The sequence below is a fragment of the Giraffa tippelskirchi genome, chromosome 2, assembly GCF_054371585.1.
Source record: "Giraffa tippelskirchi isolate mGirTip1 chromosome 2, T2T-mGirTip1v1.2.pri, whole genome shotgun sequence".
NCBI lineage: Eukaryota > Metazoa > Chordata > Mammalia > Artiodactyla > Giraffidae > Giraffa > Giraffa tippelskirchi.
In genome coordinates this window covers 193,419,974-193,436,137 of record NC_137276.1, presented here as the reverse complement: position 1 = coordinate 193,436,137, position 16,164 = coordinate 193,419,974, and the positions used below count along the sequence as shown (strand labels likewise).

At 37.0% G+C, this 16,164-nt stretch overlaps 1 long non-coding RNA gene across 1 annotated transcript in view; it reads left to right on the top strand.

Moving 5' to 3' along the window:
• LOC145528695 (uncharacterized) overlaps nt 1-14,626 on the top strand; it is a 686,972-nt gene extending 672,346 nt beyond the window's left edge. The window contains exon 8 of the long non-coding RNA XR_014070554.1: nt 10,664-14,626. This is a non-coding gene — a long non-coding RNA (uncharacterized LOC145528695). The remainder of the gene's footprint in view (nt 1-10,663) is intronic.
• The last annotated feature ends 1,538 nt before the right edge of the window (nt 14,627-16,164 follow it).

Genomic DNA, 16,164 nt, shown 5'->3' with positions numbered 1-16,164 from the left:
ACAGATTACAACTTTTAGCCTCTACCTTATATCTTGTAGCTTTTCTCTAAGTTTCCATAATTCTCACAGCTTCTCCAACTTTCTCCTCTGCCTCTGGAAAACTATTTTAAAGAATTTGAGCCTGAAAAATATTTAGAGTCTATATTCTGGAAACCTTGGAGATAAAGGGAAAAGCTCATGTATGATTGGCAATCTAGGATGGAAGGCAGAAAGTAGATGTTTTCATTATTTCTACCAAAAAATTGTATTAATTCAAAAGAGCATCTTTTGCATTTTGGCAGGAGCTATGTATTATGCATGTGGTTGGTTGTATTCATGTATTCATGAGCGGCATTCATGGCATTTACGGACCCATGTGCTTTACTTTGTCTGTTTTCTGAGATAGAAAGCTGAAGATGTGTTAAATATATTTATTAGAAACCCCAAAATGCTTTTTAGGAAGAATTTTCAGACATATATATTTTAAAGTTTGCCTATATATTTTCTATCAAAATTAAGTAACATTCAGAAAAATCAAAGAATAGGTATTAGAATCAGTACCAAGAGAGTTTACATATAATTGTCCTGCTAGATATATACACCAAAAATAATTCATTCACATTATAAATTATTTTATACATACCTTTTTTTTTTCAAACTACATTTTGAATAAGAATGAACTTTTTCCTTATTGTTCTTTGTGTATTAATAGTATTTTAATTTTGTGCATTCTGATTATTATTTTTAAAATAATAAGTAATACAGTTTAAAATATTCTTCAAGCAAATATTAATCTTTATATTGAATTTATCATCACTAATGTCATTTTTCTCTTTGGCTTTTTATATCTAGAAGCCTCATAGGTATAGAATATATATATTCCTGTGTTTCTCTGAGAGTTCAAGAACAGTATTGGTCATACTGTTGTTGTTGTTTAGTCACTAAGTCATGTCTGACAGTTTTGAGAGTCCATGGGCTGTACCTCTCTAGGCTCCTCTGTCTGTGGGGTTTCCCGGGCAAGAGTACTGGAGAGGGTTGCAGTTTCCTCCACAGGGGATCTTCCTGACCCAGGGATCAAACCTCTGTCTCCGCTTGGCAGGCAGAATCTTTACCACTGAGTCACCGGGGAAGCCCATCAAACTGATGGACTAATGGTTTTTTCATATAAGCTTATTTTATGAGTTCAAATAATGAATGTGTATATTGTTTACCTAACTCCCTTCTATTCGATTGGATCTGTGCATTGTAAATTCAAATATTTGTTTAGAAATGTTTGGAGTCTCTTTGGGTATTACTTTGCAATTATGTAAAAAGCAAGAGAGTTTCAGAAAAACATCTACTTCTGCTTTATTGACTATGCCAAAGCTTTTGACTGTATGGACCACAACAAACTCTGGAAAATTCTTAAAGAGATTGGAATACCAGACCACCTGACCTGCCTCTTGAGAAATCTGTATGCAGTTCAGGAAGCAACAGTTAGAACTGGACATGGAACAACAGGCTGGTTCCAAATAGGGAAAGGAGTGTGTTAAAGCTGTATATTGTCACCTGCTTATTTAACTTATATGCAGAGTACATCAGGAGAAATGCTAAACTGTATGAAGCACAAGCTGGAATCAAGATTGCAGGGAGAAATATCAATAACCTCAGATATGCAGATGACACCACCCTTATGGCAGAAGGCGAAGAAAAACTAAAGAGCCCCTTGATGAAAGTGAAAGAGAAGAGGTAAAAAGTTGACTTAAAGCTCAACATTCAGAAAACTAAGATCATGGCATCTGGTCCCATCACTTCATGGCAAATAGATGGGGAAACAGTGCAAACAGTGGCAGACTTTATTTTTCTGGGGCTCCAACATCACTGCAGATGGTGACTGCAGCCATGAAATTAAAAGACGCTTCCTCCTTGAAAGCAAAGCTATGACCAACCTAGACAGCATATTGAAAAGCAGAGATATTACTTTGTCAACAAAGGTCCGTCTAGTCAAGGCTATGGTTTTTCCATTAGTCATGTATGGATGTGAAAGTTGGACTGTAAAGAAAGCTGAGCACAGAAGAATTGATGCTTTTGAACTGTGGTATTGGAGAAGATTCTTGAGAGTTCCTTGGACTGCAAGGAGATCCAACCAGTCCATCCTAAAGGAAATCAGTCCTGAATATTAATTGGAAGGACTGATGCTGAAGCTGAAACTCCAATACTTTGGCCACCTGATAGCGAAGAGCTGACTCATTTGAAAAGACCCTGATGCTTGGAAAGATGGAAGGCGGGAGAAGAAGGGGATGAAAGAGGATGAGATGGCTGGATGGCATCACCGACTTGATGTACACGAGTTTGAGTAAACTCTGGGAGTTGGCAACGGACAGGGAAGCCTGGTGTGCTGTAGTCCATGGGGTCGCAAAGAGTCAGACACGACTGAGCAACTGAACTGACTGAGGAAACAGTTTGCTATCTAGGTCTTCTGTCCAATTATATGAGGCTAATGCACTGTCATAGGTGGGAAACAGTGTAGCCTAAGACCAGATAAATCTGGGTTCAAATCTCAATCATATCCCAATCCATTGTATAATTTCATACAAATGTAGTACATCTTTCTAGTCTTTTATTTTTATTTGTCTGACTCTTTGTGACCCCATGGGCTATACAATCCATTTAAATCTCCAGGCCAGAATACTGGAGTGCGTAGCCTTTCCCTTCTCCAGGGGATCTTCCCAACCCAGGGATTGAACCCAGGTCTCCCACATTGCAGGTGGATTCTCTACCAGCTGAGCCACAAGAGAAGCCCAAGAATACTGGAGTGGATAGCCTATTTCTTCTCCAGAGGATCGTCCTGACCCAGGAATTGAACCGGGGTCTCTTGCATTGCAGGCGGATTCTTTACCAACTGAGCTATCAGGGAAGCCCAATTTCTCATTTATACAGTAGTAACAAAAATGCAAATTTTATGGTCTGTTTAAAAGATTAAATAAAATACATCTCAATAATTAGGTTTTTCTCTCTAATATAATGTTTGTCATTTCCTATAAAACAAACCAGATTAAGTCAGTATTTTCTAAGTAGAGGTATTCTAATCAAGAAACTCTTCTGTGTAGACCTGGGTAGCATCTGGCTTTTATTCCCCATGAGTATCATCCTGTTTTTTTCCCAACGCAACTGTATTGCCTCAATGAGTGAAAGAGTGACTGCACATAAAACACTCTTTGGTCAAGGTCTGTGTTTTCTTAGAAATGCTGCCATCAATTGATCCATCATCATTAGGTCTATAATAACCAGCATTGATTACAGCACTAAGTTTAGCTCTACAAGGATTCAGGTGGTATCAAGCTTCCTTTTTACTTAAAGGATTTGAATTTCCCTTATCTTCACAAGAGATTTGTTTCAAATGAAAGTATACTATAACAGAACTGCAATTGATTTATAGAATTAAGCATTTGGAATAGCTCTGAGCACATTACTAGAAATGTATTATTCGTATAAAAATAGAGAATTGCAGTCATTAAAAGATTGCAAAGTCAAGGTGCCTTTGACTTTGTATAAGTAAAATGAGTGATTATAAGACCCTTTACAAAGAGGAAATAAAATATTTTCCAGTCCCCTTCATAAAGTAAGTTTGAATGCTTTCACAGAAATAACTGAAACTGTGGTTGAACTAGAAAGAACTGGTTCCTTTTGTAGATTGCTTACCGTGTTACTGAGTTAAACTAATTCATTGGTCAAAATGAAGGCAAATAAATTCTGTATTTAAAAAAATAGTGGTGTAGGTGCCAGTGAGCAGATTTACTGGAAACCAGCAACAAACTTGATTCACGTGGCAGATGCCGGCTTCTGTGTATTTGTAACTGAGTTTGAGGCCAGGTCCTGAAAGCCTATTTCAAATTAAGACTGTATTATTAGATGACTCTTAGATAGAAATCCTATCTAAAGCTTTGGGTCACAATTGGACAGGTTTGTAGTTTGACAGATAACATATGATCCAACTAAACCTATAGTCCTGACTCAGACAGACTAGAAACATATGATGTTTTCTTTGTGGTATCTGTAACAAAATGAATTTGATAAAGGAAAACTGAGGAGACTGCATTGACATCATTTCAGTTTTTTTCTTTTTTTAACGATCTCTTTTCATCTAATCTTTTGGAGAGTTAGTGTCTCAATATTTTTTTTTTTTTTCCTGCTAGTATTTCATAGTGACCGTCAACTAACATTCAGAGATTCCCCACCCAGCTGCTATACATGCATGTTAGGAAAACATAGCTCTGTTAGCATGTATATGTGCTGGACCAAGCTAATCTTGGGCTTATAGTGAATTATTTAACGTGTGATGGAGTGCACTGTTTTTTAATACCAATTACTTAAAAGCGTTTTAGAGCCAGACTTAATGATGTATGAATTACTTGATGTGGGTTAACAAGGCAGTATGACTGTCTATCTGGAGCCCAATTTGAGTGATTAATCCATTGGTTTATTTCTTCACTCAAGGATCAGTTTCCTCCAATTTGTTCTCTGGGAAATCAGGATTCTATTTTCTCCTGACCCTTTGATTTTTATCCAACCATTTTTGCCACTCTGAGCTGAGGATCTTTATTCTACCTTTTATCAGTTACAACTACCTGTAATGTTTTGGCTAATTTTTCCTTGTCCTCTAGGATTCAATAGTGTATCAATAATAATTTGGATGACATCAGTCCTAAAATACATGGACTGTGTGACTTTACCCAAGGGAAATGATTACTGGTATAGCTTCAAATAAGACTGTTCTGTTAAGTGGTGGCAAATATAAAATTAACAATAGTAACAAGGTGATAATTACCTTTGCACATGATATTATTTTGGATGTAATTGCCAATGCCATAAAAGTAAAAAAGAAAGAATCCTCAAAGTTAAGAAATCAGTACAATCAACCAAAACTAGAATTCTGTCAATGTAGGAACAAGGCAACACACTTGTCAGCCAATAAAAACATGACATTTAAAATGAGAAAATGCTGGTTAGGTATATAATACTAAAAACACAGGAACTTTACCATTCTTTAGTTTTTGCTATATCATCTCAACTATAAATGACATCAAATTGTGCAGAAATCAAAATATTAAAATATTTAGAATCTTAAAACTCTACAGTATTCATTTAGCTTCATTTTAGCAATTTGCCTTTTCTTAAAGATATCTGTATTTTCTAGTATTTTAAGTTATCAGCTTCTATGTAATCTATGTTGAATTTGAAAAAATTGTGTTAGAAAATAAACTCATGAAGATTATTACTATTAATGTCTTACTCGGAGTATGCATTTAACTCTTACTTGAAATAATCTTGAAATTGTTCTTTTTAAATTGAACATTGCTTCAGTAACTATTTTACATGTCCTCATATTTTGAAAAAAGTTATTTTGTTTTCCAATAATTTATAATATTTAAGAGAAAGCAAGAGATACCTGGACTAACCGGAAAGTTTGGCCTTAGAGTACAAAATGAAGCAGGACAAATAATAACAGAGTTTGCCAAGAGACCACACTGGTCATAGCAAACACCATCTTCCAACAACACAAAAGACAACTCTACACAGGGCTTTCACTAAATGGTCAATACTGAAATCAGATTGATTTTATTCTTTGCAACTAAAGATGGAGAAGCTCTATGCAGTCAGCAAAAACAAGACCTGGAGCTGACTGTGCCTTGTATCATGAGCCCCTTATTGCAAAAAGTAGGCTTAAGTTGAAGAAAGTAAGGAAAGCCACTAGGCATTTCAGGTATGACCTAAATCAAATCCCTTATCATTATACAGTGGAGGTAACAAATAAATTCAAGGGATTAGATCTGGTAAAGTGCATGAAGAACTATGGACAGAGGTTCATAATACTGTACAGGAGTTAGTGACCAAAACCATTCCAAGGAAAAAGACATGTAAGAAGGGAAATTGGTTGTCTGAGGAGGCTTTACAAATAACTGTAAAGGGGATGGGGAACACATGTACACCCATGGCTGATTCATGTCAATGTATGGCAAAAACCGCTACTGTTTACAATATTGTAAAGCAATTAGCCTCCTATTAAAATAAATGAATTAATTAAAAAAAAAAACCAAAAAACCAAATAGCTGAGGAAAGAAGAGAAGCAAAAGGCAAGAGAGAAAAGGGAAAGATATACGCAACTGAATGCAGAGTTCCAGAGAATAGCAAGATGTGATAAGAAGGCCTTCTGAAATGAACAATGCAAAGAAATAGAGGACGACAATAGAAAGGAAAAGGCTAGAGATTTCTTCAAGAAAATTAGAGATACCAAGGGAACATTTCATGGAAGGATGGGTATGATAAAGGACTAAAATGGTAAGGACCTAACAGAAGTAGAAGATTACTAAGAAGTAGCGAGAATACACAGAAGAACTATACAACAAATGTCTTACTTACCCAGATAAACAAGATGGTGTGGTCACTAACCTAGAGCCAGACACTCTGGACTGTGGAGTTAAGTGGGCCTTAGGAAGCATTACTATGAATAAAGCTAGAGGAGGTGATGGAATTCCAGCTGAGCTATTTCAAATCCAAAAGGATAATGCTGTTAAAAGTGCTGCACTCAATATGGCAGCAAATTTGGAAAACTCAGCAGTAGTCAGAGGACTGGAAAATGTCAGTTTTCATTCCAATCTCAAAGAAGGGAAATGTCAAAGAGTGTTCAAACTACTGCACAATTGTATCCATTTCACATGCAAGCAAAGTAATGCTCAAAATCCTTCAAACTAAGCTTCCACAGTAAATGAACCAAGAACATCAAGATGTACAAGCTGGATTTAGAAAAGGCAGAGGAACTAGAAATCAAATTGCCTACATCCATTGGATCATAGAAAAAATGAAAGAATTCCAGAAAAAAATTTACTTCTGCTTTATTGACTATAATAAAATCTTTGACTGTGTGAATCACAGCAAACTGTGGAATATTCTTCAAGAGATGGGAATACCAGATCACATTACCTGCCTCCTGAGAAACCTGTATGCAGGTCAAGAAACAATAGTTAGAACTGGACATGGAACAACAGACTGGTTCCAAATCACTAAAGGAGTACAGTCAAGGCTGTATATTGTCACCCTGCTTATTTAACTTATATGCAGAGTACATCAGGAGAAATGCTGAACTGGATGAAGCACAAGCTGGAATCAAGATTGCAGGGAGAAATATCAATAACCTCAGATATGCAGATGACACCACCCTTAAGGCAGCAAGCAAAGAACTAAAGAGCCTCTTGATGGAAGTGAAAGAGGATAGTGAAAAAGTTGGCTTAAAACTCAACATTCACAAAACAAAGATCATGGCATCCAGTCCTATCACTTCATAGCAAATAAATGGGGAAAAATTGGAAACAGTGACAGATTTTATTTTCTTGGGCTCTAAAATCACTTCAGACCGGGATTGCAGCCATGAAATTGAGACGCTTCCTCCTTGGAAGAAAAGCTATGACAAACCTAGACAGCATATTAAAAAACAGAGACAACACTTTGCCAACAAAGGTCCATATAATCAAAGCTATGGTTTTTCTAGTAATCTTGTGTGGGTGTGAGAGTTGGACCATAAAGAAGGCAGAGTGCCAAAGAATTGATGCTTTCAATAAATGGTGTTGGAGAAGACTCGAGTGTCCCGTGGACTGCAAGGAGATCAAATCAGTCAGTCCTAAAGGAAATGAACCATGAATATTCATTGGAAGGACTGATGCTGATTGCTGAAGCTCCAATGCTTTGGCCAGGTGATGTGAAGAGCTGATTCATTGGAAAACACCCTGATCTTGGGAAAGATTGAGAGCAGGAGGAGAAGAGGGCAAGAGGAGACAAAATGGTTGGATGGCATCATTGACTCAATGCACATGAATTTGAGCAAATCCAGGAGATAGTGAAGGACAGGGAAGCTTGGCATGCTGCAGTTCATGAGGTCACAAAGAGTCGGACATGACTGAGTGACTGAACAACAACACTCTTATTTTTATTAGGGACACACTTTTTCATAATGACAAAACCGTGTTTGTCATAATGACAAAATATTTTGTAGTATGAATTATTATATAGGTCAGATAAAACTTTGTAAATAAGTTTCGAATGTAAGACTCTTTCATTGAGTCACTTATTGAGAGTTGTCAGAAGTGGAAACCACTCTCATTGCCTCTGTGACATTAGCCAAGTCACTGAACCTTCCTAAGACTTGAATTCATTTCTTTTCCATCTACATATAAAGAATATGAATTACCTAACATATTACTATATAGACTATCCCAAACTAAGAAGCCCTTGGCTCTTTGTGTATATTATATGGGATTCCCTGGTGGCTCAGACGGTAAAGCGTCTACCTGCAATGCGGGAGACCCGGGTTTGACCCCTGGGTTAGGAAGATCTCCTAGAGAAGAAAATGGCAACCCACTCCAGTACTCTTGCCTAGAAAATTCCATGGATGGAGGAGCCTGGTGGGCTATAGTCCATGGGGTCGCAATGAGTCGGACACAGCTGAGTGACTTCACTGTGAGTTGTATGTGTATCTGTGTGAGAGAGAGAAAGAGAGGAATTTTTATTTTCCCTAAAAGTTGAGCTTACTTTGACATTAATTCTGGGCAAGAGGTGTAGGTTGATTTTACTCTAATCCCTGCTCTGCTGCTAAGAAAAGCAAAAATGAATATGAAGTGGATTCAGAGTTATTTGTCAGTAATAACCAGTTTGAAGGGACCCTGAAAGCTGTCGTCAGATCCCATGCAAGCTGGGCATTTTGACTAAAAGCTTGATTTCTACTTGACTTCCAATCAGTCTAACATTTAGTGATCACTGAAGCTTAGGGCTTGCCTTCAATGCTGGGATATCCTGAGAGTTTTGAGCTACATAAATAATTATATTTCCATTTTTCATAGCATTCTCATTATCTGTGTTGTCTCTTCTTACTCAATCTAAGTTCACCTTACCTAATACTAGTCTTGTGTTCTTGTCTGCCACAATCTTCACTATTTTTAAGCAGTAAATATTAAATTCCTTAGGTTCTGAAAAGTTATAATTTAAAAAGGAAGAACATACTATGAAATTGACTTTCTATGGTTAAAAAGATTAGTCTTAGAACTCAAAATATTAAAAAAAAATTAATGTAAAAAAAGTTACATTTTAGAACAGAAATTTAAACCATTACTACTTACAGTAGGAAGGAAAATAATCAGAAAAAGTTAGGGCAAGTGAATGTAGACACATGAGAGGCCAGATTCTGTTACAATTATTGTTATGCAGATATAGCAAAACATTCCATTTTATGCATTTATACACATATATCTTCTTTGCTAAAACGAAAACATAGCTATTACCATTTAACCTTATTTCTTTGTCTCTTGCTTTGAAATAGACAATGGTAAGCTTTCTAATTTTTGTTGTTTTCGTTGATCATTTTCTAGAAAATTCATGATTTAGCATATTAGGAATATCCTAATGTCCTTTCAAAGTGCTGGTATGGCGGTTATTTTCTGATGGGTGAAACACACTTTAATATTTGTATTTTTGAGGTTGTTCTAGACCTACAATTTGAGGCTTCATGAAGATAAATGGATTATATAATACTTTAAAGCCTTATGAAAAATGAATTCTTATTGGCCTACTTCACAGACGTTTGTGAAAGGAAACTTTCTGCCACAGGCTATGGGTAGTAATTTGAGTGGTTTACATGTTAGTCCTATCTAATTATCTTTCTAAGATTTTTCTGTAGCTATGAGCTATGATCCATGCTAATGTATGTCTAGGTACTCATCATTACTAATAAACAACTTCTGTCAAAAATTACTTTTTATATTATTGGATTGGCATAAATATTTGATATGCAATTTATTTGGAAATTCAATGATTTATTTCAGAAATTATAAAAGCAAGTTTTCAGTTTTCTCTTATTATTCAAACATAGTATTATTTTTATATAGATAAAGTACATTTTCTTCAGTACAATGTACTGAAAAGGAACCTAAAATTAGATATAAAATGTCTACTTCAGCAATAGATTTTGTGAAGCTTTTTTCTTTGATTCCTTGCTATTCACAAAAATATTTCATGCAATTATCTGACTTGAATGCTATGTTTTAAACTGGATAATCTATTATTATTACTACTTCTACCCTGAGTAACACTGATCTATAGGTACATTTTATAATTAAGGTCAATTAAATCATCTCAGAAGAAACTCTGTACAAGGAAACGTTAAGGTCTTTCAGGACTTCCCAGGTGGTGGCTCCCCTGGTAAATGGTCTGCCTGCAATGTAGGAGACCTGGATTCCATCCCTAGCTTGGGAAGATCCCCTGGAGGAGGGCGTGGCAACCCACTCAGTATTCTTGCTTGGAAAATTCCCATGGATAGAGGAGCCTGGAGGGCTACAGTCCATGGGGTCACAAAGAGTCGGACATGACTGAAGTGACTTAGCATGCACAGACAGCTGTAGTTGGGGGAATTTCTTGCAACATATTGATGATATCATTGAAGACATATCTCCATGTGACTCATCTCTACTGCTGCTATAGTTGTGGGTTTTAAACACCACCCAAAGTCCTTTATTTCCTATCTCAACTTTAACTTGATAACCTTATTTCTTGTCTCCAAGAAATACTAGGCAAGAATACTGAGCTTTCTTCCAATTATATCTAGTTACCATTTCCATTTTTTTTTTCTCCTGTTCTGATCTCATCACTTTTCTCTTACCAGGTGCTCTACTTATACAGCATGAACTATTCTCATAAACATCAAGTATCTACGGGCAAGTTGAAGTAAGCAAAATTAGAGTAATTAATTCAAGCTGAAACAACTATTTTTCCTGATAGTTTTGAAGAGTGTGTAAGTTTTAAAACCTGTCAGATTGTATACACATTACAGAAATGTCAATGTCCTGAAGCCTATGTTTCTTATCAGAGTATAGGAGGATATATAAATTAAAATTTTTGAAAAAATATGATGACTATGGCTGATATAAATGATGCATATACACCAGATAACATATGAATCCAAAATCTAGGAAGTCTGATATTTTTAATTGAGAGGTCGAAGAAGATAAGATCTAGGAAAGGAAGTGTTAGGTACTGAGGGTATACCTCAAAATTCATAATGGGGAAGCCATAACCCTCAATGTGATGGCATTAGGAGGTGGGGCATTTGGGAGGTAAGTATTGATAGGTTACAACTGAGCCACCTGGGAAGCCCCCTGGTAAAGAATCCACCTGCCAAATAAGAGACACGAATTCAGTCTCAGGGTGGGGAAGATCCTCTGGAGAAGGAAATGACAACCCACTTCAGTATTCTTGCCTAGGAAATCTTAAGGACAGAGGAGCCTGGCAGGCTATCGACCATGGGAAGGCAAAGTGTCAGACATGTCTTAGTGACCAGATAACAACAACAAATTGACAGGTTTAGATGAGGTAATGAGAACATAGCCTTTGTGATGTTCAGTTCAGTTCAGTTCAGTTGCTCAGTCATGTCCGACTCTTTGCGACCCCATGAACCACAGCACCCCGGGCCTCCCTGTCCATCACCAATTCCCGGAGTCTACCCAAACCCACGTCCATTGAATCAGTGATGCCATCCAACCATCTCATCCTTTGTCATCCCATTTTCCTCCTGCCTTCAATAATTCCCAGCATCAGGAACGTTTCAAATGAGTCAGCTCTTTGCATGAGGTGGCCAAAGTATTGGAGTTTCAGCTTCAACATCAGTCCTTCCAATGAACACCCAGGACTGATCTGCTTTAGGATGGACCGGCTGGATCTCCTTGCAGTCCAAGAGACTCTCAAGAGTCTTCTCTAACACCACAGTTCAAAAGCATCAATTCTGCGGTGCTCAGTTTTCTTCACCATCCAACTCTCACATCCATACATGACTAATGGAATAAACATAGCCTTGACTAGATGGACCTTTGTTGGCAAAGTAATGTCTCTGCTTTTTAGTATGCTGTGTAGGTTGGTCATAACTTTCCTTCCAAGGAGTAAGCGTCTTTTAATTTCATGGCTGCAGTCACCATCTGCAGTGATTTTGCAGCCCAGAAAAATACAGTCAGCCACTGTTTCCACTGTTTCTCCATCTATTTCCCATGAAGTGATGGGACTAGATGCCATGGTCTTAGTTTTCTGAATGTTGAGCTTTAAGCCAACGTTTTCACTCTCCTATTTCACTTTCATCAAGAGGCTTTTTAGTTCCTCTTCACTTTCTGCCATAAGAGTGGTGTCATCTGCATATCTGAGGTTATTGATATTTCTCCCAGCAATCTTGATTCCAGCTTGTGCTTCCTCCAGCCCAGCATTTCTCATGATGTACTCTGCATGTAAGTTAAATAAGCAGAGTGACAATATACAGCCTTGACATACTCCTTTTCCTATTTGGAACCAGTCTGTTGTTTCATGTCCAGTTCTAACTGTTGCTTCCTGACCTGCATACAGGTTTCTCAAGAGGCAGGTCAGGTGGTCTGGTAGTCCCATCTCTTTCAGAATTTTCCACAGTTTATTGTGATTCACACAGTCAAAGGCTTTGGCATAGTCAATAAAGCAGAAATAGATGTTTTTCTGGAACTCTCTTGATTTTTCGATGACCCAGAGGATGTTGGCAATTTGATCTCTGGCTCCTCTGTCTTTTCTAAAACCAGCTTGAACATCTGGAAGTTCACAGTTCATGTATGCTGAAGTCTGGCTTGGAGAATTTTGAGCATTACTTTACTAGCGTGTGAGATGAGTGCAATTGTGTGGTAGTTTGAGCATTCTTTGGCATTGCCTTTCTTTGAGATTGGAATGAAAACTGATCTTTTCCAGTCCTGTGGCCACTGCTGAGTTTTCCAAATTTGCTGGCATATTGAGTGCTGCACTTTCACAGCATTATCTTTCAGGATTTGAAATAACTCAACTGGAATTCCATCACCTCCACTAGCTTTGTTCGTAGTGATGCTTCCTAAGGCCCCCTTGACTTCACATTCCAGGATGTCTGGCTCTAGGTGAGTGTGAGTGATCACACCATCGTGACTATCTGGGTCATGAAGATCTTTTTTGTACAGTTCTTCTGTGTATTCTTGCCACCTCTTCTTAATATCTTCTGCTTCTGCTGGGTCCATATCATTTCTGTCCTTTATTGAGCCCATCTTTGCATGAAATGTTCCCTTGGTATGTCTAATTTTCTTGAAGAGATCTCTAATCTTTCCCATTCTATTGTTTTCCTCTGTTTCATTGCATTGATCACTGAGGAAGGCTTTCTTATATCTCGTTGCTATCCTTTGGAACTCTGCATTCAAATGGGTATATATTTCCTTCTCTCCTTTGCTTTTCACTTTTTTTCTTTTCCCAGCTATTTGTAAGGCCTCCTCAGACAGCCATTTTGCTTTTTTGCCTTTCTTTTCCTTGGGGACGGTCTTGATTCCTGTCTCCTGTACAATGTCACAAACCTCTGTCCATAGTTCATCAGGCACTCTGTCTATCATATCTAGTCCCTTAAATCTTTTTCTCACTTCCACTGTACAATCATAAGGGGTTTGATTGAGGTTATACATGAATGGTCTAGTGGTTTTCCCTACTTTCTTCAATTTAAGTCTGAATTTGGCACTAAGGAGTTCATGATCTGAGCCACAGTCAGCTCCCAGTTTTGTTTTTGCTGACTGTATAGAGCTTCTCCATCTTTGGCTGCAAAGAATATAACACTGAAAGATGAACTCCCCAGGTTGGTAGGTGCCCAATATGCTACTGGAAATCAATGGAGAAATAACTTCAGAAAGAATGAAGGGATGGAGCCAAAGCAAAAACAACACCCAGTTGTGGATGGGACTGGTGATAGAAGCAAGGTCCAATGCTGTAAAGAGCAATATTGCATAGGAACCTGGAATGTTAGGTCCATGAATCAAGACAAATTGGAAGTGGTCAAACAGGAGATGGCGAGAGTGAACGTCGACATTCTAGGAATCAGCAAACTAAGATGGACTGGAATGGGTGAATTTAACTCAGATGACCATTATATCTACTACTGTGGGCAGGAATCCCTTAGAAGAAATGGAGTAGCCATCATAGTCAACAAAAGAGTCCAAAATGCGGTACTTGGTTGCAGTCTCAAAAACGACAGAATAATCTCTGTTTGTTTCCAACGCAAACCATTCAATATCACAGTAATCCAAGTCTATGCCCCCAACATTAACACTGAAGAAGCTCAACTTGAACGGTTCTATGAAGACCTACAAGACCTTCTAGAACTAGCACCCCCAAAAGATGTCCTTTTCATTATAGGGGACTGGAATGCAAAAGTAGGAAGTCAAGAAACACCTGGAGTAACTGGCAAATTTGGCCTTAGAGTACAGAATGAAGCAGGGCAAAGGCTAACAGAGTTCTGCAAAGAGACCCCTCTTCCAACAACTTTGTGATGGGATTAGCACTTTTGCAAGAAAAGGAAGGATATGAGAGAGCTTCTTCTTTCTACCAAGTGAAGATGAACCAGAAGGTACTTAACTGCAAATTTGTAAGAATCCAGGGTGGGTCGCCATGATCTCCTACAGGGGATCTTCTCGACACAGGGATCGAACCCGCATGTCCTGCAGCTCCTGCACTGCTGGCAGATTCTTTACGACTGAGTCACCAGGGAAGCCTTTAATGTAACATATATATTCTGAAAAATCACTTCACTATGCAAGATCACTACATAAAAAAAAGAAAAGACTACTGGAAAATTGGAATTAGGGACATGACGCTAAAAAACTTTGTCAATGACAACTAAAAATATAAGAAGATAATAAAAGCAGTTTTACCCAGGGTGGGTGGGAAATGGTTAAGAAATACACAAATACTACAATATATAAGGTAGTTTACCTTAGCAATATACCTGAAGTGTTGAGTGTAGAAGTGAGCACCAAAGGATTGCAGCTTTGGACTTACTGTGAAACAGTTAAAAGGTGTTTCTTTGTAAACAGATGGAAAATTATACATACATACACATGTGCATGGGTATGTGTCTCAGAACAAATAAGTTGGACTGAGGTGGCTGGAGAATGTTTTAAATGCATACTTTTCATTTATTTGAGCTTAGTTGTCAAGTTACAGTTTTCTACATTCATGTAATGGTTTTCACGGGAGTATCCTATAAGCAAACATTAAATTTGTGTTATATTTTCATTATTGCCTATTATATCATTCATCTTGAGACAAATCTGCATTTTTAAAACCAACACTGTAATATAACTGACTGTATATAGACAGACAAACACACTGTGGTGGCTACCTGTACTCTTCATGTTCTGATGTCCAAGTTTCCTTTACCAAAACAACATTATCCGTGTCATCATATATTAGCCATTTATCTGATTTTATTTTAAATTTCAATTTTTTTATCTTAAAATTTGTATTGACTTTATGTTTTGTTGCACAAGACTTATTTGCAAGGAGATTTAAGACCAAAGTTGCTTATTTGTATGTCACCAACATTCTAATTCAACATGATTTAGCACTCTAGTTCCAAGACAATATTTTCCCTGAAAAATTCTTAGATTTTCAAGTTTAGGATGTGACATATTAGAGAGTTCTTGTCATCTGTCCTCATTCCTATTTTCCTTATTACTTTGTCTCAAATATCAAGAATCCTACTATATACCCAACAAATACTCATGCTAAAATAGATGTACTGTACCTGATGGATTTAAATAATATGCATTCATTGCAACACACCTTACCTTCATCTTCCTTTTCCCTCTCTTTCGGTTTCAATTAGCCCATAAGTGTTTTAATGGGAAAATAAGAGAAAAATGTGAGGATGTTGTACATATGACTGGATTCAAACTTAAAATTTCTAGAAGTTAAATGTTAAAATAAAAATAATCTATTCTCTAAGAGCATATCTAGGGTTTCAGGAAAGTATGTTAATTACTTAAGTCCAAAAATGTACCAAGAAGCATATAGTGTATGCATCATATATTTGATTTGAAACAATTAATGCATGTATCAAAACCACAAACATTTTCCCCTGGGGATAATTATAGAGTCTTTTCTATTTTCAAAGAGAATTTGAGAATTAATAACTTCTGGACATTTTAGCAAATACAAATACCTTCCTTCATTTTTCAATATTTCAGTTAAAAAGTATTTCTTGGTTTTGAGTCATCTCTTATTATTGCTTTATTTCTTCACTCCATTATTCTTGGAGGAAATGTGCATTTTGGATCAATATATATTAAATATCATACATTAAATGGGCCAAATTTT